The sequence below is a fragment of the Panthera uncia genome, chromosome E3, assembly GCF_023721935.1.
Source record: "Panthera uncia isolate 11264 chromosome E3, Puncia_PCG_1.0, whole genome shotgun sequence".
Lineage (NCBI taxonomy): Eukaryota > Metazoa > Chordata > Mammalia > Carnivora > Felidae > Panthera > Panthera uncia.
This window is the reverse complement of record NC_064815.1, coordinates 8,806,027-8,830,246: the sequence shown is the minus strand read 5'-3', so window position 1 is coordinate 8,830,246 and position 24,220 is coordinate 8,806,027. Positions and strand designations below refer to the sequence as shown.

At 43.9% G+C, this 24,220-nt stretch overlaps 1 long non-coding RNA gene across 1 annotated transcript in view; it reads left to right on the top strand.

The window, feature by feature from the left end:
- The first annotated feature begins 13,045 nt into the window (after positions 1–13,045).
- Positions 13,046–24,220, top strand: part of LOC125928449 (uncharacterized) — a 16,866-nt gene continuing 5,691 nt past the window's right edge. The window contains exons 1-2 of the long non-coding RNA XR_007459668.1: positions 13,046–13,387; positions 15,794–15,894. This is a non-coding gene — a long non-coding RNA (uncharacterized LOC125928449). The remainder of the gene's footprint in view (positions 13,388–15,793; positions 15,895–24,220) is intronic.

Here is a 24,220-nt window from a genome sequence, read left to right as displayed (position 1 = left end):
GTCAGGGGAGGTGGAGGGCTTCCTAGGAAGTGATGATTGCTCTCCGTTTCTCAGGCCCATGAAAACAGAGCTGGTAATAAAAGGGGAGACTTTACCCACGCACATCACAACATGGGTGGATCTCTAGGAATTACACATAAAGGAGTTCATGTTGAATTATTTCAGCATATGAAATTCTAGAAAAGACAAATACAATCTATAGTGATAGAAAACACTGAGGAGGGATTGTCTAGGAAGGAGCATGGGGAACTTTGGGGGGATATTGAAATGCTCTTTGTCTTGATTATTGCAGTAACAACAAAGGTTGTATGTGTCAAAACTCACCAACATGTACTCTTAAAATGGGTGCATTTTATCAGAGGTAAAATATACCTCAATCAAATGGATCTTGAAATATGCAGGTCATATCCTTTCTTGTTTTAATCCTGGGGGTCAAAACCATAGTAGAAACCATCCCAATATTTCCCAAAGGTCATTTGATCTTGTATGACATGATGTCAGAGGGGGGAAAGAATCCCTAGACAATCAGGATCAAACCCATCATTTTATACATGAAAAGATTGAACTCAGAGAAGGGTAGTGATGAGGCCAAAGGCACAGAGGTCAGAAGGATGTACTGTAGGTTGGGAAGATCTGGATGGCTGGAAGGGGACAAAATGGCATGTTCTTAGGTGACCCAACCCACCACTGAGATTAGAGGAGTTAAATCTGAGGTCATCCAGCTCATCACATTTGGGACTGACATCCTACATGTGGCCAGTTGCATGTCTGGAACACAAGCTAGCCATCCCCTTCTTTCTGTCCTTAGCCTTTCTGTGAAGCCTTCCATTGGCCCATTCAGACTGTCTACCTCTCACACCTCACCTACAATAGTCACACACCTAGTTTGCATTTATTTTTATCTCTCTTTACAGAGATTCTTCCACATCAGGTATGTCTTGATGTAAATCTGTGGTCTCAGCAGTCTGGGTCTATTTGGGATCAGTTTGCACTCAGAAATCGGTTGGGGCTCAGCATCATGCAATGGAGGAAGTTACAAGCCAAGAATCATTGTGTAGAGCACAGTCCTTCAACTTTGGTACATATCAGAATTAAAGTCTAGATCCCTGGGATGCATGTCCCATGATTTTGATTCACTGGGCTTGGATGGTGCCTGGGAATCTGCATTTGTATCCTGCACTCCAGGTGATTCTGATGGAGGCAGTTTGAAGACAAGGTCCTCCAGGTAACCTCTGGATTAAACCAGGGAAAGAGAAAACTAGATTTGGGTTGTTGACTGGCCAATGGACTCTCAATGTAACCCAAATTCAAAAGCAGATTTTTTTTGTCCCTATGTCCAAAGTGAGGTTATGAGAAAGTAACAATTACAACAAGGGGCATCTGGGTGGCTCCGTCAGTCGAGCATCTGACTTCAGCTCAGGTCATGATCTTGCAGTTCATAGGTTCAAGCCCTGCGTCAGGCTCTGTGCTCACAGCTCAGACCCTGGAGCCTGCTTTGGATTCTTTGTCTCCCTCTCTCTCTGCCCCTCCCCTTCTCATGCTCTCTGTCTCTCTCTCTCTCTCAAAAATAAATAAATATTAAAAAAATTAAAAAGCTTTATTGAGACATAATTCACATACCATATAAGTCATTCATTTAAAGTGTACAATTCAATGTTTTTAGTATATTCACAGAATGTGCAACCATCACGACAATCAATACTAAAACATTTCCTTTATCTCCTCCCCCCCAAACCGCCATATGCCCCAGAGTCACTTTCCATTTCCTCTCAACACCCACTACCCTTAGGCAACCGCGAATCTACTTTGTCTCAATAGACTTGCCTATTCTGGGCATTTTGTATAAATGGAATCAAACAGTATATGGCCTTTTCTGACTGGCTTGTTACACCTGGCATAATGTTTTCAAGATTCATCCATGTTGTATCACGTGTTGGTAATACTTTATGTCTTCTTATTGTCACATATTCCTAATAATGGATTTTAAAATGTTGGCATATTATTTACTTATCCATAAGTTTTCATTTTAATTCCAGTATAGTTAACATACAGTGTTATATTAGTTTCAATAGCTAACATGTCTACAAGTGGAACATCTATCTTCCTTCTAGAAGAAGAGGCCTTATAGCAGCTTGAAAGGTCAGGTGCAGTCAAATAGGAATGTTATTCAAGGCTGGAGTGACTTTCCCACTGCCTTCCATGGTGTCCTAACCACACAAGAGGCCTCTACCTTCCCTCCTACTGGCCTCTTCTTGGGATGACGCACCCCCTGGTCGTGTGTAGTCTGTGCATCCTCTTATTCTAAACTCAAGTGTCTCTTTCCCTGGCTTTCTCCTCATTTTGACCTTCATTTTGACACGTTACACGTCTTTCCTTTTTGTGTTGTGACGGGGAATGGGCTTCCTGTCTATGCTAATGATTTCTCCAAGAGAGAGCCTGAATCTTACTAATTTTTGTATTCCAGGTGCCTAAGATGTTCTTGGTGAGTGTGAGGTGCTTGGTTGGTGTTTATTGAATGGATAAATGAGTGACTGAACACATGAATGGAAGAAACATACCCACTGAAGCCAGCGAGTGTGGTGTGTAAGCCATTTCTCCTGGCAGGTTTGAACCTGGCAGTTTTAGCTCCTCCTGTTTGAAACGACTTGTTTGAAAGCGAGTGGGAATGACAATGGAAAGACTATTAAACTGCATAGGCATGAAGAACAGGGTTCTAAGAGTGGTTTCCTACGGGGGAGGGATCGGCAAGCCTGGCGGTGGCTCTCACTTACTTCTTCATTATAGACTTCGAGAGGAGAGAGTTGTGTGATAACAGGTGATTTGTACTTATCATTTTGAGGGAATTTTTTTTTTTATAAAGAAGTACAAGAAGGAGCAGATGAATAAATACAAAATGCTGTTTTAGAGTTGAATCTGAGTACCAAGCTGGCTCTGGGTGACTTGGGGCAAATCGCTTTCCCCTCTGAGCCGTCTCCTCACTTGTGAAAGGAGACTGAGAAAGCCTGCCTCCTGAGTCCACCGTGAGGATCGAAAAGCACAGGGTCTGGCACACGGGGGACCCTTGACAAATGACAGCTATCGCTGCTATTATTAGCAATATTAGCAACACGCAGAAAAATGATAAACCAGGGAGTACAGAGGTCTCTGCCAATCTGGGACAGTCTTTGAAATCTAATTTTATTTATAGCCTGTCTGCTTATGCTGGGTAGCTTAACATATTGATTCTTTGAAAACCATGTGGCTTAACCCTGGCACAGAGGCTTTTTTAATAAACTCTGCTTATTGGGTGATTATGTGGAAGGCAGCTGCAGTGACCTCAGTGACCAAGTGAATCATTGTGATAACAGTAGCTGCCATTTATTGAGCTCTTACTATGAGCCGCTTAGTCCTTAACACAGTTCCCATGAGATCTTATAATCCCCATTTTACAGATGGGAAAATGAAGTACAGACAGGTTAAATATTTAAGGCCATATATCTTGTAAGTGGCTTATCCAAGATTCAAACCCTGGTCTGCTGGGTCAAAGTTAGTGACCTTTTTGTTAGACCTGATGTCTCTCAAGTTGCAGATAATGTGGTATAAGAGAAAGACAGTAGGGGAGAGGTGCCTCAGTGGCTCAGTAGGATAAGCAATAGACTCTGGGTTTCAGCTCAGGTATCGACCTTACAGTGGTGAGATGGAAACCCTTGTCGGGCTCTGCACAGAGCGTGGAGCCTGCTTGGGGTTCCTTTCCCTCTGTCTCTGCCCACTCAAAATAAATAAATAAACTTTCAAAAAAGGAGAGAAAGGAAGGGGGGGGGGGAGAGATGATGCAAAGGGTCAGTGGGCTCTGAAGAAAGATATATGGCTTCCCAGTTTTCCCATTGGATGGCTCGTGTCACATGTAGTGGGTCCTGGAAGACTTGGAATGAAGCGTGGTGGCTTTTTGCTGCTGTCACTCATGCCAGACGGTTCTGTGAACTCTGACCCAGAGTGCAGGCTGTGTGGGTAGGAGAGGTTGCCATGGAGACCTGAGGATGCTGAGCAAAGGACTACCAGCTGTCCCTCCATATCCAGCCTTCCTTTCTTCCAGCATAAGATGATTGTTCATAGAGCATACGGTCACCTAGGAATAAAGACTGCATTTCCCAGTCTTCCTGGCAGCAATGTGTGGCCACATGTCTAAGTTTTGGATGATGGGATATGAGTGGTAAATAAGGAAGGGGAAATAATTATTCACTGGACCCAGAATTCTAGTTTCCCTGCTTGAAAGTTGGTTTAAGGTCAAACTCTGCTGGACTCAAAATCAAAGCGTATTTTTTTTTCTAACATTTCTCTTTCTGAGTCATACCCATGGAAATGCCCAAACATAAGAACGAGGATGTTTCCTTTTTCTCCTGCCCCAGATGTCCATATACCTAACTTCCATTCAAAATTCATTTAAACCAATATACAGTGAGCATTTCCTGTGTGCCACATGCTGTACTTAGCCCTGGGGATATATCAGAGAACAAGACACAGACATTATTACCAAGCTGATACTCCAGAGGGAAGACTGACAAGCCAACAGTATAATACAGTACAAGGAACAGGAAAGCTGGAATGCAGGGGAGGTCCACAGAGGGACATTGAAGCTAGTTTATGGGACTGGGGAGGGCTTCCTGGAAGATGTTTTACCTAAGATGAGACTGACCTATGGGAAAGAGTTGGCCAGGTGAATTGTGGAGAAAGGAGGTTTCCAGAGGAAAGGCCAGGGAGGAGAGGGAGGGAAGCTCAGCACCTTTGGAAGGATATGGAGCCTGAGTGGGGGGCCAGGGTCAGATATTTCAGAGGTTTCTTGGTTATGCTTGGCACTTCAAACTCGTCCTGAGAGCAATGGGGAGTCACTGGAAGGTTCTAATATGGAAGTGATGATATCAGACATAATCTATAGAAACCTTCATTAGATTCAACATGGAAGGGAGATTGGAGGTGGCCAAGCCTGGAAATGCAGACACCAGTTAGGTGGCTATTTCAACATATGCATTGCATGCACACATGCACACACACACACACACACACACACACACACACACACACAAACCCTTTACACCGAAAGTTTATGCGAGCACCAGACTATGCCTAGCATCAGGGGCTGGAAAACAATGTCTTAAGCTATTCTATTGTCTGTGACTTTGCTTTCTCATCTGTAGGATGGGAACAACCACAAGTGGCCCCTCTGTGTCTCTTGGGATTTCCAAGAGAATGAAAATGTCACATGGTTGATGCCTTTCCAGCTCTGTGTGGATAAGTACAAAGAGCTGCTTCCAACCATCTCTTCATTTCCTCCAGTCCTTCAGTCCCCATCAGGTGAGGCATCTCTGGGACTTGCACGTGGGGAAGGCATTCAGGTGGGAATGCAGATCTGAAGAACAGACAAGTTTTAATTGGATTCCCATTTAGTGTCAAAGTTGAAATGAGGGGTGGGGAGCTATGACAGTAAAATTTAGAAATTACAGAATTGGCTGGAGACTTGCGGGGAAGAGTAGGAATCCATCTTGCCTGGGACTCCTTTGAATGGATAATGAGGATGAATGAGGATGTGCTCATGTTCTTTTTTGTGGGGTCCCTGTGTGAGTTTGCCAGGGCTCCCATAGCACAGTACCACAGACTGAGTGGCTTAAACATTGGGAATTTATTCTCTCACAATTCTGGAGGATAGAAGTCCAAGATCAAAGTGTCAGCTGCATTGGTTTCTCCTGAGACGTCTCTCCTTGGCTAATAGATGGCCATCTTCTCCCTGTGTGTTCACATGGTCCTCCCTGTGTGTGTGTCTGTGTCTTAATCTCCTCCTCCTAGAAGGACGCTAGTCATACTGGATGAGGGCTCCGCCTAATGATCTCATTTTACCTTCATCACCTCTTTAAAAACCCTGTCTCCAAATATATCACCTTCTGAGGTCTTGGGGCTTAAGACTCCAATATATGAATTTGGGGGTGGGGGGACACAATGCAACCCATAACAGTGCCCCGATGGCTTATTTATATAAGTGAGTATGAACAAACTGCCAGGAAACCTGAAGATTGAGAAATATCCTGCTGAAGTTTATCCCCAGACTGAGAGATCTTGACTGAAACAGATTTGCTGCCACCTGGATTGTGGCAACAGCCACATTTTCCTGTTCTTTATCTTGGCTCTAATGCACTGCTGTACGAAAGGATCTGCACCCAGTTTTCTCTTTCTTTACCCCTTTGCTGAACGAGTTTTACTATGGCGACCACTGGCCGGAAAGCACTAGCCCAGGGAGTGGCAGGGCCAGCCCGTGTTCTTCTCTGCTCACTTCTTGGACAGGACCTGCTGTATGCCAGCTGCTGCGTTAATCTCCAGAGTTAATCTCCAGAGTGCAGTTTATTGCTAATATTTTCCTCTGTGGGGGGGGAGGGGGGGGAAGGGGTGTGGCTGGGCAAAGTGGCACCTTCAAGAAAGCAGTCACATGGAAAATAGGATCCTCCCAAAGAGGGAAGCCACTCCTTCATCACTGATGAGGTCACATTTGGATTTTCGGTCCCACGGCGACCTGCACTCTGGTTATCTTGCAGCCGCTGGCTTCAGTGACACTCCTGAGAGTTTTCAGTGGGGCTCCTCCTGCCGTCCCTGAAGTTGCAAACAGCGATCTGCAGACTTCACAGCCTTTTTACTCTCCTCAAGTCCTTTGAAGGAAGTTTCGTCCTCTGCCTCTTGGGGTTTGGAGTCTGGATCATTCACAGCCAACCCCTCTGATGTGTCCGGTGCAGGAGTTTAACAGTAGGCAGGGGGGAGGCAGCAATGAGACAGGATTCACCCTTCAAAGGGGCGTGTGACCCAATGAGTCATCTGCCTGAGAGCCATTCTCCGTGTCCCTCAGGGCCCTGAGGATCTTTGGGAGGCAGCACCTGTGTGGAAGAGAGACGGGGCATGTAGAACAGGGGGAATTTGTTGAAGTCTCCTGGTGTAAGCCAGATCCTTGTTGTTTGGTCCCCAGCATCCTGATGTCTGTGGAATCTGCATCGAATGCCAGGATCTCCTTTGAGGGTCTTATGTTTGCCCATTGGTATGTTGGCGGCCAGCATTGTGCAAAGGTTGCCCAGCCAGCAGTCCCTCTGCCGAGGTTTAGTTAGCATGCATGGCCGTAAGCAGTCCTGTGGCTTCCAGGGAGTCAATCAGAAGCAAACTGTGTGCTCAGAAGTGAACCGAAGCCTTGTTCCTTCTCCCTCTTATCCTTGGGAAACCAGGTGTGGAGGTTCCTTCTACCCCATGGAAGACAGTTTAGGTCCTGGGCTGCTTTTCCACTTCCCAGCTGGCCCCATTTGGATATTTCTACCACAACTTTTTGTTCATTCATTCATTCATTCCACAAATATTTATGTGAGCATCAGTGGTGTTCTAAGCACAGCTTAGTCGTACTGTGATGTGAGGCTTAACTTTATGCATCAACTTGACTGGGCCATGGACTGCCCAGATATTCAGCCAAACATTGTTCTCGTTATGTGTGTGAGAGTGTTTCCAGATGAGAATAACGTTTGACTCCATGGACAGAGTAAAACAGATTGCTCTCCTCAGTGTGGGTGGGCCTCCTCTAATCGGTTGAAAACCTAAACAGAGCAAAGAGGCTTGAGCTTCCTGTAAGTGAGAGAGAAATCCTCCTGCCTGGCTGCCTTCAAGCTGGGACATTAGCCTTCTGCCTTTGGTCTCAGACTCACCCTGGAACTCACTCCACAGGCTCTCCTGGGTGTACAGCTTGCCAACTGCAGATCCTGGGACTTCTACTGGTTCTGCTTCTCTGAAGAACCCAGACTAATACATCTGGGAACCCAGAAGTGAAATAAACCAAGCCTCCACCTTTGGGTGTGGGGACAGAGTAGGGGAAGTCTCTGCACCTGGTTTGTTGTGTATCAGGACAAATTTGCACAGCACTTTTAGTCACATAATAGTCTCTAACTGGAAAAACAGTTCCCTGAACACACTACCTCCCTGCCCTGTCCTCCACCTCCCAGAACTCTGGGATGGGAAGGGGGGGGTCTGAGGTGTAGAGACATATCTTTATACTGTTTCTCTTCTTCTTAAAGAAGGGATTCTTGGGGCATCTGGGTGGCTCAGTTGGTTGAGCATCCAACTTCGGCTCAGGTCATGATCAGGTTCATGAGTTAGAACCCCACATCAGGCTGGCCGCTGTCAACCTGTCAGTACAGAGATTGCTTCAGATTCTCTATCCCCCTCTCTCTGCCCTTCCCCACTTGTGCTATCCAAAAAAATAAATATAAAAACAGAAGGGATTCTTTTTTTAAAATTATTTATTTTGAGAGACAGAGAAAGACACACACACAGAGAGAGAGAGAGAGAGAGAGAGAGAGAGAGAGAGACACCCAAGCAGGCTCCAAGCTCAGCACATGGAGCTTGACACAGGTCTAGATCCCACACTTGTGAGATCATGACCTGAGCCAAAGACAAGAGTCAGATGATTAACCAACTGAGCCATCCAGGTGCCCCAAAGAAGGGATTCTTAATCTGTTTTGTGCCAGGGACCCCTTTGGCAATCTTATAAGCCCTTCTCAGAATAATGTATTAAAATACATAACATAAAATACATAGGGATATGAAGAAAACCAATAAACAGTTCTCAAAGAATTTTACAAATTGTGACATAATAACACATGCACTTCCTTTGTTAATGTGTTACATAACATGATTTAGCAGTGGGTTTAATAACAACTGTGATTTTATTTTATTTATTTTTTAAATTAAGTTTATTTATTTTGAGAGAGAGAGAGAGAGCAGGGGAAGGGCAGAGAGGAAAGGAGAGAGAGGATCCCAAGCAGGCTCCATGCTGTCAGCACAGAGCCAGATGTGGGGCTTCAACTCACAAACAGTGAAATCATGACCTGAGCTGAAATCCAGAGTCAGGGGCTTAAATGACTGAGCCACCCAGGCACTCCAATAACAACTGTGATTTTAAAGTACTGATGAGCATAAGTTATATTTTGAAGTAACTGTAACACCTGGAATGTGATAGGAAAATAGCCATGATCTGTTGATCACCAAGGTCCAAATACTACAAATAGTATAGCAGTTTATCGCCCACTGTCTTGGTTTGCCAGGGCTGCCTTAATAAAGTACCATAAATTGGACAACTGGGACAACAGAAATTTACTTTCTTTTTGTCCTGGAGGTTGGAAGTCTAAGACCAAGGTGTTGGCAAAGGCATGCTTCCATTGAGGATGCTAGAAAGTGTCCAAGATGGTGTGATAATCTGCAGATACACCTTGCATACAGGAAAGAGAAGTGGAGTTGTACTTGTGAAAAAAAGTAGACAAGAAATAAACTATTTAACTAACCCATACTCTCTTACTTGGGTCTTACTTTTTCCTCTCTGGCCTATGGAGCATCTCTCCAACTCCTGCTTCTCCGACAAGCAGTAAGCAACTTCAATGACCCAATTTTCTAGCCCTGAAACCACCCTTCTTAGGAATATATGGTGAATAGGAACTACTTTTTTTTTTTAATGTGAAAGTCAAATGTTATCATGTCACCCCCGCCCCCCCCCCCCACCACTACTCCTTCGATGACCTTTGCTTTGCTTTCAAAATGCTTAAAGTGGCATCTGAGGCCCCACACAACTGGCCCTGCCCACCTCCCTGGCAACATCTCACTCTCTGCTCACCCCCGCAACAGTCGGGCCACCCACTTTCTCTCAGGTCATTGAACACACCTATCTCCCTTCTGCCCCCAGCTTTAGCTCATGCTATTGTTCCACTGTTGATTCAGAAATGCCAAGGATTTTTGTTAAGATGTGGGGGGAATGTGCCTTTCTTGCTTCTGTGAATTCACAAGAAGCAAGATAGTGTGAAAACTCAGGTGTTTAGAGACCCATGGAAGACACATTTTCTGGGGGTTAGAATTCAGTTAAACTAAAACATTGTGTTTTTGAATGAAGATACCAGTTTCCTTTCTTTGCACCTTCAACTGGATTTAAAACTTACATTATAGTGTGTGTGTATGTGTTGCATGTACTACTTGGTAAAAACTCTTTCTTACAGACTTGGAATAATTAACTTCCCACATGTGCAAACTGCTAGAATAATAATCTAACTGTGCTCTGTAAACCAGGGTCCGAAATGTTACCTGAGACATGAACATTCCCATGAGGTGGAATTTGACTTATTCTGTGTAAGCGGAGTGTGTGTACCTGAGACATTGACAGAGACAGAGACACTTTAACCTAAAGGAGCATTTCCTGTATTTTGTTCATGTGTTTACTGCCACTAAGATTTCTGCTACATTCTGGGCCCCTGGGTGGTTCAGTTGGTTAAGCATCCGACTTTGGCTGAAGTCATGATCTCACGAGCCCCATGTCGGATTCTGTGCTGACAGCTCAGAGCCTGGAGCCTGCTTCAAATTCTGTGTCTCCTTCTCTCTCTGCCCCTCCCCCACTCGTGCTTTGTCTCTTTCTCTTTCAAAAATAAACGTTAAAAATTTTTTTTTAAAAAAGATTTCTTCTACATTCAACTACCATCTGTACTTAGTTCCTTATAGGGATTCACTATATTTTCATAACATTTTTTCTTTAAATTAACCCACTTTTTATAAACTTAGCTTCTACCTAAAAGAATATCAAACAAGCCACAGACAAGGAGAAAATAATTTCAAAACATGTATTTCATAACAGTCTAGCATCCAAACTATACAATGAACTCTTAAAGCTCAACAGTAAGAAAACAACCCAATTTTAAAAAAGGGCAAAAGTCCTGAACAGGCACCTCAGATTACAAATTGAAAATAAACATTTGAAAAGATGCTCATTATCATCTGTCATTAGGGAAATCAAAATTAAAAATAACAATGAGACAATATCATATAGACTTGCTTGCTATAGACTGAATGTTTGTGTCCCCTCCCCCCACAACTTCATAGCAAGGCTTCCACAGTATTGTGAGATTTACCTCCAGGAACTTGACCAGTTTCTCACAATAAACATTGGAGAAAAATCCCCCGTGCTTTTAATGGGGGAGGGGGGCAAGGGCGGGGTGCAGGGCATGGAAGGGAACCATTTCAAAATATGCCAGAACACTCTATTCTTACAAAATTTGCCCTCTCAGGAGAAACTAGTTAGCCAGAATCTAACCCCTGGGGTTTTTTCAGAACATAACTAACCCCAGGAAAGGGAAATACCCAACTCCAAATACCCACTCCAATAAACTCCCATGGGAGAAAGGGCAATACCCCTTAGGTGGCAGGATTGTGGTAGAACCCCACCCTAATGAATGTGGTGAAAATCTCAAGACAAATGAAGACAACCTGGCTGTGTGCACATGTGCGACGTTCCTTCCAACTCTGTAACCTAGACTGCCCATTCAGACTGTATGTTACCATATATGGGAGACAAAGGAGCAAAAAATGTACAAAAGGCAACCTCCCACTGCACTCAGGGCTCGGCCTTTTGGGTCTTAGCTCACTGAGCCCGTGCTGGCACGAATAAAGCTGCTTCATGGAAAGAAAAGCCTTGGTGTCCTGACTCTCTCTGTGTGACTCACTGCTACAGGATTTCTTGATTGCTGTGGCTTTATAGTAAGTTTTGAAATAGGTCACTGTCAGTTCAATGTTGTTTTCCTTCAGTGTTGTGTTGGCTATCTTGGGTCTTTCATCTCTTCATAAAAACTTTAAAAATAGTTTGTCAATATCTACCAAATAACTTGCCAGAACTTTGGCATTGCATTGGATCTCTAGATCAAATTGGGAAGAACTGATACCTTGGCAATGTTGAGTCTATCCATGAACAGGGAATCTCTCTCTATTTATTTAGTTCATTGATTTCTTTCATCGGAGTTTTATCATTTTCCTCAAAGATCATGTGCATATTCTATTTGATTTATACCATAGTATTTCATTTGGGGGAGTGCTACTTGTAAATGGTGTGGTGTGGTGTGTGTGTGTGGTGTGGTGTGTGTGTGTTTAAGTAGACTTCACACCCAGTACAGAGCCCAACATGGGGCTTGAACTTATGACCCTGAGAGCAAGACCTGAGCTGAGATCACGAGTCTGATGCTTAACTGACTGATCCACCCAGGGGCCCCTCTTTTCCTTTTTTTTAAATGGTGTTGTGTTTTTTATTTCAAATTCCACTTGTTCCTTGTTGGTATGTAAGAAAATGATTAATTGTTGTATATTAATCTTGTATCCTGAAACACTGCCATAATCACTTATTGCAGGAGTTTTTGTTGTCTTGTTTTGTTATAGATTCTTTCATATTTTCTATATACATGATCCTGTCATCTGAGGACAAAAACAGTTTTATTTCTTCCTTTTGAAGCTGTATACATTTTATTTCCTTTTCTTGCCTTATTACATTATCTAGACCTTCCAGTATAATATTGAAAAGCAATGGTAGGAGAAGATAAACTTGCCTAATTCCTTATCTTAGTGGGAAAGATTCAAGTTTCTCACCATTAAGTATGATGTTAGCAGTAGGGTTTTTTTGTGGGGGTGGGGGGGGGTGTTTAAATCAACCTGAAGGAATCCCTCTCTAAAACTAATTTAGTAAGAGTTTTTATCATGAATGGGTATTGGATTTTGCCAAATACTTTTTCTGTATCAATATGATCACACGATTTTTCTTAGTTGGTTGATGTAATGGATTACATTAATTTTATTGTATTACATAGTTGATTTTTGTCTGTTGAGCCAGTCTTACCTACCTGGGATAAATGGCACTTGGTCATGCTATATAATTTTTATGCATTTTTGGATTTAATTTGCTAATATTTTGTTAAGGATTTTTGTGTAAGAGATATTGGTATACGTTCATGACAGACATTGGTCTGTAGTTTCCTTATAATGTCTTTATCTGGTTTTGGTTTTAGGGTAATGCCTACCTCATAGAATGAGTTAGGATGTACCTCTCAGATTCTATCTTCTGACAAAGATTGCGGAGAGTTGGTATAATTTCTTTTTTAAGTAGTTGGTGCTTTCTGTTTTGGAAGATTATTAATTATTGATTCACATTCTTTAATAAATGTAGGCTTCCCCTTCCCTCTCTTTTTAAGCAGTGGACTCTTCTTTTTTCCCCAAATAAAGTCTTTCTAAGCGGGCAGACAGGCTAGGGCAGAACTACCTGGGCTGAGATTGGGGGAGAGCACCTACAATTTTTTCTGGTCATCTTCCCTTTCCACCTTCTTTTTCATGACCCCCTCCCCTTAACTCGGATGACACCATAGAATCCTGTTGCTCTAAGGAACACAGCTGAGATACCACTGGTCTAAAGGTCAGCATAACTGAAAGGAGTGCACGATGCTCTGATTCCCACTCAAAGACCCTGACAGCTGTGGACGAGCCTGGAGACTCCCCTGCACCTCAGTTCTGTCCTCTGGCACTCTCAAGCCCTGTCTCACAAGATGTGGTAAGGATAAGAGACTAAGATGGATGTAAAGGTCCATATATCTTTGGTATATGTGCTGCCGAAGCGAGCACAAGGTCCATATATCTTTGGAAGAATTTTGGGACACAGTTATTTCAGGCTGAAAAGATCCAGGTTTTGTTTTGTTTTGTTTTGTTTTTAGTGTAGTGACTGTAGTAATCGGTTTATTACACAGATTAATCATTCTTTTTAAAAATTTGTTAATATTTATTTTCAAAAGAGCGAGAGAGACAGAGCATGAGCAGAGGAGGGGCAGAGAGAGAGAGAGAGGGAGATACAGAATCTGCAGCAGGCTCCAGGCTCCAAGCTGTCAGCACAGAGCCCCACGGAGGGCTCAAACCCATGAACCGGGAGATCATGACCTGAGCTGAAGTCAGACGCTTAACTGACTGAGCCACCCAGCCTCCCCAAGATTAAGCATCCTTTGAGCATACAAGCTCCAGGGGAGCAATTGGGTCTTTAAATATACGCAAGTATTTCCATCAAATGAATTTTCACTCTTACATCCACATAGACTTAAGCAGTTAAAAACACAAGAAAAGTAAGAGCTATTAGCTATGTATTAACTGAGAAACCACATACAAACTAAAGAATGTGGAAGACAGGAAGGGGATAAAAGGACAAAGGTTTAAGGGTGGGGAAGTGCAAAAGATGTGGGAACAAAGGCCATGACACTTTAGATGCTAATAGCTCCAATCCATCTGAATGTTGGCCAGTTAAATTTAGACCATAAAATGCAGGATGTGAATGGATTTTAATCTGTTTGGTCATTACTTTCACCTAAGGTGGGGGTCCTTCGAAATAAAATGAATACAGAAACAGCTTCATGTTCTTCACCTTGCTTGAGAAGATCCAGGTTTAATGCTTTAATGCACACTGCTGGTGGGAGTGGAAACTTGTGCAACACTGTGGAGAGCACTTTGGCAGTATGGGGTCAAGCTGAATCTGCAACTGACCCTCTGAACTGACGATGACACTTTATTTTATATATTTATTTACTTTAAGAGAGAGAGACAGAGAGTGGGAAAGCACGAGTGGGGGAGGGGCAAAGAGGGAAGGAGTGAGTGAGTGAGAGAGAGAGAAAGAGAGAGAGAGAGAATCCCAAGCAGGCTCCATGCTGTCAGCACAGAGCCCAATGCGGGGCTTGAACCTCTGAACAGGGAGATCGTGACCTGAGCCAAAGTTGGATGCTTAACCGACAGAGCCACCCAGGCACCTGAGTTTATAAGTACATATAGGTGATAAATCATAAAAACATGGACTAGAAGGGACACGTGCATACCAAGTTCATAATAATGGGCAAGGGAGGTGTCCTAGGTAAGAGAACACAGGGATTAGGGTTCCTACACACACACACACACACACACACACACACACACACACACACACACACACTTATACGAATCTGATAACTTTTCTCAACTTTGGTGACTACATAGTTATATTTATATAGTTCTTTATACTTTCTACATGTAAAGTTTTTTTTAAAAAGTAAAATGCATTTATTTCCATCTTGCTAAAATCCACTTATCAAACAATTCTATAGCCCTTACTATGTATGGCTTTGCAAATATTAATACTTCAAACCTCATAATAATCTGAAGAGGTACTATTTTAAAAGGGAGGAAAGGGATGCACAGAGGGCAAGCCACTCACCTGGGATAAAACAGGGAGTGACAGAGCTGGGCTTCAGATCCAGGTAGCTGGGCACCACTGTGCATGCTCTCAAGGACACTCCAACTGTTAATCTGTGACCCGCAGTCCCTCATTAGGGTCCCTTGTGTCCTCCCCATACTGCCCATTGACTTGCCTTTCCTTACTTTGTTTTAAGCTGTGTATGAGATCTGGATTCACACCTCTCTCATTACTCCAGCCCAGTCCCTGGCCCATCACAAATAAACAGCAAATGTTGTTGAACAAATGAATGGATGAATGAGTTACCTGAGGTTCCTGGAAGCATCTCCATGCAAATGCCATGCACAGGGCCATTGTCTTTGAGTCCTCCACTGTGTTTGATGCCATCCAGGGTGCTGGCACTGGGCATTATAGGAAATGAGCCCATTAGTAGAAAAATTGAAAAAAAGAAATTAAAACAATATGGGCTTTTTATTCTTAGGGGGTCACCTTACTCTCTCTGCCTGTGGGTGTTTTGTTCAGAGAAAATTGTAGAATTTTAGGAAACAGCTGGGTCTCCTCACAAATCCATCTTTTTTCTCCAAATATTCCCACTCACTTCTGGTTTCAGTTTAAATGTCTTTTCTTCTGAGAAGCCTTCTCTGGCTACCCTGTTCCCTCTTTGCGGGTGTTCTGTCTCATATTACCCTTCTCTGTATCAAACTTACGGCAACTTATAATTATATATATTTTTTGTGAATTCATTCTCTCCAGTGTCTCTGTGTCCCGGGAGACTGAAAACTCCGAGAGGTCAAAGATCACACTTGTTTTGTGCACACCTTGTCTCTAGTACCCGGCACAATGCTTTCTACACAGTAAGTGCTCATTTATCATCATTGAATGAACGCTGTTGCCAATTGCAGTGGCTTAACTGAAAGATGTGCTATAGGGGTTTCAAAATTTTTTTTCAGAATGCTTTATACTAAGCGAAATTGTTCAGAATTTCTTCTATAAACCAACTCATTACCCTGATTAAATTGAGGAGTGATGGGGAACATCGGCTTGTCCCACCTTCTCCTTGACGCCCCCAACAGGATCCCTCAGGGACCTCACAGACTGCCCCTTGGCCAGGTTTTCTGAGCTCCCCACTCCTTGCAAGTGCCAGAAGGGTCTTGTCACCAAGGGAGCCCCTCTTTGAAGATTGAAACACAGATGATCCAACCTCTTCTCCCAGCTCCTTCCTCAGTGTCGTGGGGTACTTTGCTAATAGAGACATAAATTCCCCCTCTAAATGAGCATCCTGATTTGATTTGCTCTTCAGATGACCCCTTCCTGGGAAAAATATTATGCTTTCCCTGAGTTATGGCAGAGACTCCAGTGGGTAGCTGTGTTGTGTCCTGCCTCTGCCATCTGATAGTCTGATTCCTCTCCAATTTATGAGCTTGTTAGTTCCCCAGCCAGCTCCTACCTCATTGAGTCCGACCCAGTAATGCTGTTTGCCTGTGTCATCTTGCTCAGACAAACGCAGGCGTCCCCACTGAGGAGACAGCCGCCCTAGCCCAGTCACCTCATTGACTGATGCTGGCTGACTCCATCGACCTGGAGCAGGAAGGACAGAGTATCAGATTGTAGGACAGGCACAACTCCTACAGGCACTGAAGCTCTTGTTGTTGGCTTGAGCATGGCAGGGGTGCCCAATTTCCTTGTTTCTAAATGCTTCCTTGCAGGGAATCCTTGTGGTAACTTCTATTTTTCAAAGGCATGGGCCACTGCCTGCCCTTAGCCCCTTCTTCCTGCTGGGGTTCACGACTCCCTAAGTTCTCCTTCTGGAATGCATGCTCATACATTCCATCCAGGTCTGGGGCAATTCCCGTGTTTTGACTCTGACTCTAGGAGTGGCAAGAAATAGAACTGGGCATCCTTTTTATACGCCTCCATTTCCTGGCCTCTGCAATGGGAACAATAGTAGATCTCAGACCATTTTTCATCTTGTTACCTTGGGCAGAAAAAGAAACACACACACACCCATACCACCCACATATACATTTTGCATGTCATGTCAAGGAGTTGATGGTAGCTATGGAGTCTCCCCATTAGCCCCAAGTTAACATTTCATGGGCTAGACAAAAATTGGAAACCTAAATGTCCATTGGTCGGTAACTGGAAAGGCAAAATGTGGTGTATCCATATGGTGGAATCCTAGTCAACAATAAAAAGAGACAATCTACAGATACATGGATGAACCGCAAAAATACTATGCTCAGGGGGTGCCTGGGTGGCTCAGCTGGTTACGCGCCAGACTCTTGATTTCAGATCAGGTCAAGAGCTGAGTTTATGAGTTCTATCCCTGCATTGGGCTCTGCGCTAACAGTGTGGAGACTGCTTGGGATTCTCTCTCCCTCTCTGCCCCTTCCCCACTTGCACACACATGCATATGTTCTCTCTCTCTCTCTCTAAATAAACATTAAAAAAACACATGCTCAGGGAAAGAGGCTGGATACAAGAGACCACACATTGTATGGTCCATTTATATGAAATATTCAGAAAAGGCAAAGCTATATGAACAGAAGATAGATTAGAGGTTGCCTGGGGATGGGGATGCGGGATGGGGATAGGAAGTAACAACAAATGTACACGAGGGATCGTGTTAAGGTGATGAAATGTTTTAAAACTGATTTATGGCGATGGCTGCTTAAGTTGGTTTAAAAAAACGTGTATATGTCTCTCACGGGGCTCTGGGGGGGCTACACAAGATGCAGGCAGGGAAGGATTTAGCAGTGAAGGGTCCTGAGGTCTGTAAGTTCTTTCAAGTGGCTCAGCCTTTGTCCACGACATTGTCAGTATCTATGCCTATATTTAAATCTGTATCCATTTCCCAGGGCTGCTACAGCAAACGGCCACCAACTGGGTGGCTTGAAACAACAGAAATCTATTCTCTCAGTTATGGAGGCCAGAAGTCCCAAATCAAGATGTGGGCAGGGCCACTCCTGGTCTGAGGCTCTCTGGGAGAGTCCTTCCTTGCCTCTTCCACTTCCCATATTCCTGGCTTTCCTCGGCTTGTGGTCTTATCACCCAGATCTCTGCTTCCATTTTCACACTGTCTCTCCTCTTCTGTCTGCGTGTGTCTTATGAGGACACTTGTCATTGGACTTAGGGTCTGAATTACCCAGGTTGATCACCTTAGCTTGCGTTCCTGAATTAAGGGGCACCGGGGTGGCTCAGTCACTTAGGCATCCGACTTCAGATCAGGTCATGATCTCTCTGGGGGTTCGAGCCCACATTGGGTTCTCTACTGTCAGGGCGGAGCCTGCTTGGGATCTTCTGTCCTCCACCTCTCTCTACCCCTCCCCTCCTTGTGAGCCCTCTCTCTGTCTCTCTCAAAAATAAATATTAAAAAATAAAGATCCTGAATTTAATCTGCAAAGACTTCTTTTTTTCTTTTCTTTTTTATTTCTGTACTTATTTTTAATTTAATTTATTTTTAAATGCACATCCACATTAGTTAGCATATAGTGCAACAATGACTTCAGGAGTTGATTCCTTAATGCCCCTTACCCATTTAGCCCATCCCACCTCCCACACCCCCTCCAGTAACCCTCGTTTGTTCTCCATATTTATGAGTCTCTTCTGTTTTGTCCCCCTCCCTGTTTTTATGTTGTTTTTGCTTCCCTTCCCTTATGTTCATCTGTTTTGTATCTTAAATTTGTCATATGAAGTCATAAGATATTTGTCTTTCTCTGACTGACTAATTTCGCTAGCATAATACCCTCCAGTTCTATCCACGTAGTTGTAAATGGCAAGATTTCATTCTTTTTGATTGCCGAGTAATACTCCATTGCATATATATACCACATCTTCTTTATCCATTCATGCATCGAGGGACACTTGGGCTCTTTCCATACTTTGGCTATTGTTGATAGTGCCACTGTAAACATTGGGGTGCATGTCCCCCTTCAATACACCACACCTGTGTCCCTTGGATAAATACCTAGTAGTGCCATTGCTGGGGTAGGGTAGTTCTAGTTTTAATTTTTCAAGGAACCTCCACACTGCTTTCCAGAGTGGCTGCACCAGTTTGCATTCCCACCAGCAGTGCCAAAGAGATACTCTTTCTCTGCATCCTTGCCAACATCTGTTGTTGCCTGAGATGTTAATGTTAGCCATTCTGACGGGTGTGAGGTGGTATCTCATTGTGGTTTTGATTTGTATTTCCCTGATGGTGAGTGATGTTGAGCATTCTTTCATGTTTCTGTTAGCCATCTGGATGTCTCCTTTAGAGAAGTGTCTATTCATGTCTTTTGCCCATTTCTTCACTGGATAATTCATTTTTTGGGGTGTTGAGTTTGATAAGTTCTTTATAGATTTTGGATACTAACCCTTTATCTGATATGTCATTTGCAAATATCTTTTCCCTTTCTGTCGGTTGCCTTTTAGTTTTGCTGATTGTTTCCTTTGCTGTGCAGAAGCTTTTTACTTTGACGAGGTCCCAGTAGTTCACTTTTGCTTTTATTTCCCTTGCCTCCAGAGACATGTTGAGTAAGAAGTTGCTGTGGCCAAGGTCAAAGAGGTTTTTGTCTGCTTTCTTCTCGAGGATTTTGATGGCTTCCTGTCTTAACATTTAGGTCTTTCATCCATGTTGAGTTTATTTTTGTGTCTGGTGTAAGAAGGTGGTCCAGGTTCATTCTTGTGCATGTCGCTGTCCAGGTTTCCCAGCACCACTTGCTGAAGAGACTGTCTTTATTCCAGTGGATATTCTTTCCTGCTTTGTAAAAAATTAGTTGGCCAAGACTTCTTTTCTAGATGAGGTAACATTCACAGGTTGAAGGGATTTGATATGGATATATTTTTAGGAGGAGACCACCATCGTATCTATCTGCATCATCTATATCTGTACATGTATCATCGATATATCTGTATCATTAGATCTTTATACATCTCTATCTATATGCAATCTATAAATTGACAAAAAAACAAGTATGTCAAAATGTGAGGAGTTGCTGATCTCTGTTGCAGGTACATAGGTGCTCCTTGTACAGGCATACAGTTCTAAAAATGCTGTGTTTTTTATTTCAAATGTTTCTAGATTTTGGAAAGGCATTCAAGTGCAACTGTATGTTGTATCACACCTTTAACGAAAGTCTGGAGAGTACTCCATAATATAACATACTAATATGCCTGCAACAATATGTTTGAATATTCACACTAAGTGGGTTAAATCGAGACACCATTTCATGCTCACTCAGGTCAGCTTTTCTACCAAATGAGTTTTAGCACCAGATGCATGATAAACTTCTGGACTTTAGAGATCTTTGAATTTGAAAATTATGGAGAAGAGAGTGGGCACCTGTGTTATTCTTTCTCCTTTTTTGTATGTTTGAACATTTTTGTAATGAAACATTTTGAAAAATAAGCCCGTGCATGTAATGTGCTTCACTGAGTGCCTGGCACATAGTAAGAACTCCAAAAAATATGACAGTTACAATTAATTTCACAAAGATTATTCTATCAACAGTGTTACAAGTCAGGTGGTTAGGAACTATTCAAGGTTTTGATGTGAGGGAATGACATGGCCAGGGGACAGAGAATCTAGAAAGATCCCTGTGGCATGACATGACAGGGATGCGGCAGGGACCAGAGGGAGGCTGGTTAGGAGGCTGTTATACACATCCAGGAAAGAGATGATGAGGTCCTGAAGCAGAAGAGAAGAAGAAAGCTGGAATTAACCTGACAGAGCCTGGTGAGCATTCTGGGAGAGCAGGATGGATTCTTGTCAGCCTCCCTGATATGCTGAGTGACAGCAGAAGAGAGACATACAGGGTGCTGCTCTGTGCATTTAGGAGAGAAAATACACATCAGTCAATCCTGGAATGAGCCAAGTGGGAATTTCTCAGCTGACTCAAGCCTCCGATCTGGACAAGAGCCTTAGCAGCAAGAGCAACATTTTTGATTGTCGGGGTTAATTTGAGGCAGAGGGCTTGCTGGTCGGATCCATTTGGGCACAGAGCACAGACCAGTGGGAGTCCCTGTGCAGAAGTAGGTTCCCTGGAGACTTTTCTCCTTTTAGACCTGCAGATGCCTAAGGGCAAAGGCAGGGCTTCTCACCATAGGCCATGAGTTAGAATCGCTTGGGGGAAGACTTTAAAACAACTCCCATCCTAGATCAAGTACATCAGAATCTCTGAGGGAGGGCCCTGGCATTGTATTTTTAAGAAGCTCTTCCATGTGATTCTAAGATGCAGCAAGGATGGAGACCACTGGGTTAAGTGATGCGGGAGCCCAACCCAGAAAATGCCACCAGCCTGAGTTGTCTCAGTCAGTGTGCAATGGGTGGCAGGTTGGGCAAATATTTGAAAAGTGGCAGGGAGGGAGGGAGGGAGAGAAGAGTAACACAGACTGGGTGGTTAAAAAAAAAAAACAAGCAGGAAAGCAACACCATAAACGGTCTACATGGTGGGCATGACGAGAGCCATCCCCAAGCTGTTGTCAGAACCTCAGACGCGATGGAGGACAGAGGACCAGGAAAAGAACACACCAAGAGTAAGGCAGTCCGCAGTGGGATCACAAGACTTCCTTAACACACGCCAAGTATATTCCAGATGTGGGATTAAGACGATGGCGATATGACAAGGGGAGAAAAGTGCCAAGAATGACTCTCTGGGGAATCACGGCCTTCACAAAACCTCACGCATCCCCAGGGGCTCCCAGTGTAGACAGCTGTCAAAGAGCAGGGTCCTAGTCTTTGCAGTTCCCATGAGGCCCTGGCAGCTTTGTATTATTTCCTTTAAGCTGGTTTGATTGTTTAGAAAGGCCATCTTTATTTTAGAAGAGCTTGAAAAATACAGAGAAGCAGGTACAGAACAAGACCAAAGCTACATTCAGTGATCCCTCATAAGCCCATCGCAGAATCCGTGTCTATGAATTTCTTCCCCATTGTCTGTCTTCTGCTTGGAACGTGTACTTTTTCTTTTTAGACACAAAGAGGAGCGTATTAGATCCAGTTTTATAATTTTATTCATTTAACAATGGATGTGGAACGTTTTTCCTCTGTCAAAAAAAAAAGAAAAAAATCCCATACAAACCTTTTTGATGGCTCCCTAACATTTCATTGTATGCATGTTTCAACACTACTCAATTTGCCATTTAAGAAGCAATATAGGGGATTTCTGGGGTTCTACTTCTAATCGTCACTGCAGTAACATCGTGGGACACGCATCTTCCTGCAGTTAGCTGGTTTTTGCTTTGGGATAAACTGGTCCAAGTGGAATTGCTGTGATAGAGGGCAGGTGTACACGCAGGTCTTCTAGTATCCAGCACCAAATGACCGTGTGGTTGGCCCTCCCCCGAACCGACCAGTTCAAACTACTTCAAGCACTTTAAACACTTCCCGCCCTCAAGGCACATACTCCAAGCAGCAAATTCACAAAGGCGGCTGGCTCTTGCGTCAGCTCAAAGCATACAATTCTTTTGATGTCAATGTTCCGCTCTGCACTGTGCGGTCTAAATCATCACAGACAATTTGTTTTGTAATCAGCAGACCTAGTAAAGGGAACTTCCTAGAAATTAATCAACTGAGGAAGGACTGCAGAGGTCTGGTTTGGCTTAGGTTTCATTTGGTTTGGGGAGGTTGTTTTGGCTATGGACTACCTGGCTGAAAGTGAAATTTTAGGGGCACCTGAGTGGGCTCAGTCGGTTAAGTGTCCGACTCTTGATCTCTGCTCGGGTCACGAGCTCGCAGTTCATGGGTTCGGGTCCTGCATCAAGCTCTCTGCTTTCAGCGCTGAGCCTACTTTAGATCCTCTGTCCCCACCTCTGTGCCCTTCTCCCTCCTACCCACCATCTCTCTCTTTCTCTCTCTCTCAAAAATAGATTAAAACATTTATTTAAAAAATAATAAAATAAAAAGTGAAATTTCTAGAACTTTTTCCCAAGCCCCTCACTCCCTTGAACTTCACATCTTTTGGCCTCCGGTTTTTGCCATTTGAGGTCCGGTTCAGGGTCATAATCTTCCTAACAAAACTTTATTCTCCTGCCCTCGGAGAGAAACATTTGTGCACTACGTGTTTTTCCCCACCTGGAGTTTCCTTCAGGTAGGATTGCCAGGCTTAGTAAATACAAATACAGGATGCCCAGTTGGACTTGAGTTTCAGGGATTCTGCCCATTCCTGAACATGTCTATTCCAATTGTGCATTCTAGCCGTGGAGAAATGAAACCACTGGCTGGCTCCAGGGACCCGCAGGATTCACTGTGAAAAGGAGGTGAGCTCCTGACTGATTGCCTGACCTCCATAAGCCCCTACTCTGACTAGTGGATCATAGTGAGGTCTTGTGTCCCCTGGAATTAGTGTCAGTCACAGCCAGTCCCCAAAACGTCTGATGCTTGCCTTTTCCCCCATGCACAGTCAGCCTGGTATAAGGTCATAGGTCCCTCTGGGGAAGACCGAGAGAAAGATCAACAGTACAAATTGGAGGCAGGGCAGTGTGCAAGCTTCCCTTGCATTCAAAGGTTCCTGGGTTCTGTCAGCTGGCTCAAGTCTGGGAATTGACTGAGGGGCCATCACACTCTGTTTTGGTCATTCAACTTAGACTTCTTTTCACTTGACCTAAACTCTTCTGTTTCTACAGATCAAGTAAGAGTTTAGTAGACTGTGCCTGTATTTATTTTCCAGCGGCACTGTGATCAGCTGGCCAGCCCTGTAAGTCTGCGTGTCTGACTGTTCTGAGGACCGTTTTGACTCCACTGTCCCTTACTGTAACCATGCCCACCTTGCCTTTGCTGATGAAGAGCCGCCACTGGGCCCCAACACCCCAGGATCCCGTTGTCCCCGCTGCACTTAGAAATCCCCCACTTAGCTGCATTTCCCACCGTAATTTCTGACGTACAGAGAAGGACGACCACAAATCTCTGTAAGGATGCTGGGGCTCCCCTCACTGATTTATTTCTCACAGTTGTGGTGACCCTCCCGAGGCAGATGAGCAAGTCTTCCACGATAAATCAACTCTGGCGTTCCAGTCTCCCTAAGCCCTGGGCCTTGGACACCTCCCTCTGCCTTCCTCTGCAGCACACCGTCAGTGTGCTGGTGTCCCAGCTTTGTCTGCCGTGGGCCGCCTCCTGCTCCAGCCAGCCAACCAAGCAAACCATTAGAGCTTGCTCTTTTCCTTCCTTCCTTCCTTCCTTCCTTCCTTCCTTCCTTCCTTCCTTCC